The sequence below is a fragment of the Pseudophryne corroboree genome, chromosome 12 (genome assembly GCF_028390025.1).
Source record: "Pseudophryne corroboree isolate aPseCor3 chromosome 12, aPseCor3.hap2, whole genome shotgun sequence".
NCBI lineage: Eukaryota > Metazoa > Chordata > Amphibia > Anura > Myobatrachidae > Pseudophryne > Pseudophryne corroboree.
In genome coordinates, this window is record NC_086455.1 from 150,416,217 (window position 1) to 150,421,533 (window position 5,317).

The 5,317-nt window shown below is 41.3% G+C and overlaps 1 long non-coding RNA gene across 1 annotated transcript; it reads left to right on the forward strand.

Annotated features, from left to right (window-relative positions):
- Positions 1-234: 234 nt before the first annotated feature.
- LOC134980531 (uncharacterized) lies at positions 235-5,044 on the forward strand. The gene is made up of 3 exons (XR_010190424.1): positions 235-320; positions 2,189-2,335; positions 4,966-5,044. It is a non-coding gene; the product is annotated as an uncharacterized LOC134980531 (long non-coding RNA).
- Positions 5,045-5,317: the final 273 nt, after the last annotated feature.

A 5,317-nucleotide genomic window follows, 5' to 3' on the forward strand; every position in this document is an offset into this window, starting at 1 on the left:
CTAAACAATATATTCACATCTTGTTAACCAGATTGTTTGCATGAAATAAAAATGCTTCTCTTCTATATTATGCAGCTTTATGCTATTGCACAACACTCAAAGGGAGTAATATTATTATGTGTTATATATGAGAAATGCATAAACATACACTTTAATTAATGGACAACTCCCTAATTGTCAGCATGTGGTAGTGTATAAATGCCGACCCAGCAAGTTAACAAACCAGACACATCACAGCTTCAAGATGAGGTCTCTGGGATACCTGCTGCTGTTCTCCCTTATCGTCACCCTGACGTCAGGGGCGTACCTGGCTCGACCAAGTAAGAATCAGTAGACCTTACAAAAAGCTTTATTCGTCTTTCTGTAATTTGCAGGAACTACCGCATGATATATGCATATGTTTATTGCTAGAACTACTATATATCAGTTTTTAAAAAAATAAACTGCACAGTGGATCATCTTCAGATATGAAAACAATAAATTAGTGCACAGGTTCTCAAACTCGGTCCTCAGGACCCCACACGGTTCATGTTTTGCAGGTCACCTGTAGATTTTTTAAATGTGACAGTTGGTGATACACAGTGCAGCTGCTGGTTGACATGGAAAACGTGAACCGTGTGGGGTCCTGAGGACTGAGTTTGAGAACCACTGAATTAGTGTATAGAATATAGATATTACTGAGTTTTTTTGCACATATGTATCATTTCACATATAAATGTAGTACTCTATTACAAGTATTTTGCTTTCTTTTTCTATTTTATTTTACTGCACAATTGTGTTCACTTTCACTTTACCAGCTGCGCTACTGTTTATGCAATGTATTGTATTGTAGGTCAGTCTGCCTTGGGCTACAATAGGGCACTTTATGTTTTGACTATTATGGTCATATATAAAAAATGTTGAAAACAAAACAAGGCTTTGTATATATATATATATATATATATATATATATATAATATTTATATTAACAAGACATATCCTCTTTAGCAGTCACTAAAGAGGTTATGTCCTCCTTTCAGTGTTTAACAAATAGCAGCAGATTGCTTAGCTTACTGCTGTCTGTTACTGTACCTCTTACAACAGGGTTGGGGAACCTTCGGTCCTCCAGCTGTTGTTGAACTACACATCCCAGCATGCCCTGCAACAGTTTTAGCATGGCCAAATAGCATAACTGTAGCAAGGCATGCTGGTATGTGTAGTTCAACAACAGAGGACCGAAGGTTCCCCATCCCTGTCTTACACCATCTATAGATGGCCTTAGCAATATGGACTTCATTGCCAACAATTGGGGCCCAGCAACAACCTTTCTGGCTTCAGCAAAGCCTTCCAGCCAGACATTGCAGACACAGAAGCCCATTGCTGGCACGTTAGGCTTCCAGCAATAAAGAAGAGGATGCCCCGGAGGAGTCATGTAATTGTGATAATAATGCCTTTTACTATGCAGGGCAGTAGAGAGCCAGGTTGGGCCCAGGTACTTTTCAGGGGGTGTAGCACAACCTCTAGAGGCGTGGCCAAATACAGAAAAAATAGTACTTTAAGCACATCCATGGCCACACTGCAGCCCAGCACATAGCGTCTGCTGGGCTGCAGAGAAGAGCTGCAGTTGCTTGGTGGCAGGGCCGGATCTAGGGGGGGCGAAGGGGGCGACCGCCCCCCCACCTTACACAGTCATAGCCACGCCCACTTTTGAGCAGAAAAGAGCTCTCCTGGGAGAGCCTGAGGCAGAACGATGTGCTGCAGCTTATACCACAGCAGCACAGAGGAGCCAGGAGAGCAAGGGTTACAGAGCATTTGCCCCTCACTTGCTGGTGTGTGGGTACTAGGGCTAATAATTACAATTACCCCATAGCACAGTCACATGTACATAGAACAATAACAAAGCTCTATCTCAGTCTCACTCAAAAAGTTCAGTCAGAATTGAGAGAGGAGGAGTTAGGATTGCAGATGGGAGGAGTTGGGACTGTAGAGGGAGGGGTCAAGATTAAACAGTAAACCGCCCCCCCTAAAGAAAAGTCTAGATCCGTCCCTGCTTGGGGGGATGGGTTGGAGACCTGGGCCCCCACTGAGCCACTCCATCAGACCTAGGCTGGGTAACTAGTACCCCCCTCCCCTCCCCCCTCTAGGCACCACTGTTCCTATGTAGAGAACAAATACAGTAATAATTCTTTGATTGCTATCTTTCCTGTAGGGTGTCCGCAACAACTTCCTGATGTAGATTTTGGAGGCTGTCAGCAAAGGAATCAATGCGCACAGGATACCGATTGTGGGAGGAGTCAGAGCTGCTGTAAATCTGGGTGCAGTTTGCAATGCTTAAGTTTTCTGAATCCCTTTTCTGGTAAGAGCTCTCGGGTGGTCCTATAATGAGACAAAAGACAATATTCAGATGTGTCGAATGTATTAGGTAATACAGGCATTTGAGTGAAAGAACACTATCATGTGACAGACAATACAACATAAAACCTTATGGGTAGATTTACTATTACTTCTGAAAATTAAAGTGGTGGTGTTGCACATAGCAACCAATCAGACTACCATTTTCTATGATGCAATGGAGAAATGATAGAACCTGATTGGTTGTTATGGGCAACCACATCATTTTTAATTTTTTAGAAGCTTAATAAATCTATCCCTTACACAGTTATAGGTAAAAATGTAACACACTACCCTAGAACATACAGAGAGAGCAGAAGGCCTGGTGGCTCAACCAGTATCGCTGGGCCTCTACCCATATTTTGATTTGGGACCCAGCGATGCATTGTTACACCCTGCGTGTGGCCATAAATCATTGTGTTTGTGGCAATAGATATAGCCGGGCAAACAAACTGAATAATATGTACTTCTAGCACAAGGTGGAGCAGAGAGCTTCCGTAATGGAGAGGAAATCCTGTCCCATCACAGTGTGAAGTCCACTTATTACTATGATAGTTTGGAGAAAAGAATCTGAATCAGATCTCGTTAGCCAGACTGAAGGCAAACTGCAATCACTCTTGGCCATCTTTATAGTACAGATGAGCGGGTTTGGATGCAAAGCCAGAATTAACACCAGTTCGAATGTATTAGGTAATACAGGCATTTGAGTGAAAGAACACTATCATGTGACATAGACAATACAACATAAAACCTTATGGGTAGATTTACTATTACTTCTGAAAATTAAAGTGGTGGTGTTGCACAAAGCAACCAATCAGACTACCATTTTCTATGATGCAATGGAGAAATGATAGAACCTGATTGGTTGTTATGGGCAACCACATCATTTTTAATTTTTTAGAAGCTTAATAAATCTATCCCTTACACCAGTTCGGTTTTATCCGGATTTTTATTATTGGCTATCCAAAACACGTGACATCTGTGAGCCAATAAGATGCCGTTTTGAGAACCGAGTAAAACCGAACCCGCTCATCTCTACTTTATAGTTACCAAATGACTCAGTTCACATTAGAATTTATCAGTAAGGGAGAGCAACAGGTGATACCTGCTCCAGTCTGTTGCCGCTTATGAAGATTTTATGCTACAACATGAACATAAAAGAGAAAAACAGAACTAATTAAATTCAAACAGATCATAAAAGTATAATATTTCCAGCAGTTGTCAATAAAAATCTAAATTATTTTATTAAAGAAACTAGGTAAAGGGTCAGATGCAATGCAATGTGAGACGGCTGGAGAGCCGAGATTCCAGCTGAACTGGCACGTTTTTTTTTAAAGCAGCAATCGTTTGCAAGGCAAGACCAGTTTTGTTTTACCTTGTAAATGGTTGCCGCTTTAAAAAACCATACACGTTCAGCAGAAATCTTGGAGCTCCAGCCGTCTTGCACTGAATTACATCGACCCAAAGTTTGAGAAAAAAGTTATTTTCCATTGGGGGTCATTTCCGAGTTGATCGTAGCTGTGTTAAATTTAGCATAGCTACTATATTTACACTGACATGCGAGGGGACGCCTTGCACAGGGCCAGCCCCCCCCCCCCCCCCCCCGCAGAAGTGCAAAGGCATCGCACAGCGGCGATGCCTTTGCACTTGAAGAGTAGCTCCCGGCCAGCGCAGCTTTAGCGTGCTGGCTGGGAGCTACTACTTGCTCCACGGCCCGCAGCAGCTGCGTGTGACGTCACGCAGCCGCTGCGGCTCGCCCCCCGTTCGGCCCAGCCACGCTTGCGTTGGCCGGACTGCGCCTACGAAACGGCGGCCAAATGCCGCCGTTTTGCCCCCCCTCTTGCCCAGCGACCGCCTCTGCCTGTCAATCAGGCAGAGGCGATCGCAGCCCTGCCACGGCCTTCGGCTGTCTGACATGCGCCGGCACACTATGGCCCATGCGCAGTAGATACCCGTTCGCTCGGCTGCGATAAACAGCAGCGAGCGAACGGGCCAGAATGACCCCCATTATGCAAACAGTAGACAGACTGTTCCAATAAAGCAAAACCTAAAATTCACTTGGATAAAGTAAAATATAACGTTAATCCTGGCGAAACAGAAACTTCACTAAAATATGGGTAAAATATGGGTTTGAGATAAAGAAAAACTCATTATTATTCCGATTATGTAAATAAGTAACAGAGAATATATGAATATATTTTTAAGCTATATAAACTTTGCAATAATTGTCCATTATAAGAAATTGGACATTTAAGAACAGATTATAAAGCTGGATCAAGAGCATATAATTTATACAGATGAAACGGCCTTGCAGTTCAATTTTCTTTAAACTTAGATAATGTAAACTGATAATGATAAATTATAAATAAAGAATTACATATAAGTAGTTACACATATAACTTGTTTAACTATTATATTTATATTTAGTCAAAACAGCAATAGGCTTTGGGACATTAGTTATTTATTTATTTATAGAAATAAAATCATACATTTATCTTGAAATGGCAACTGTCATAAATTTAGAACAATAAAAGTAAAGAAAACTACTGTGCAACACAAATATTAACATGTTTTTCTTCTTTTCTTTCCATCTAGGAATGTTTAGCTGGCTCTCAAACATGGGTGGTGGTTGTTCAGGTTGTGGGTCGTCAAGCAGTGGATGTTCAGGCTGTGGATCAAACGGTGGTTCATATGCATCTCAATATGGCAAATCTTATAAGTAAATAAGTGTTTTTTTCCCCATAACCATGTATTGTAAAAAATAACAACAGCTAATAAATGACTCCCAATTTTAACATTGTCTTTATATTTATATTTTGGACCAAAACTATTTTCTTCTGCTTTGAGAGACATTTGTCTTCTGGAGACCAGCTTAGATTTGTTCTCTATATCTTTATGTTTTGTTATTTCCTTTGAATCTTGAGAAGAACATTCTGTTTCAAAGATA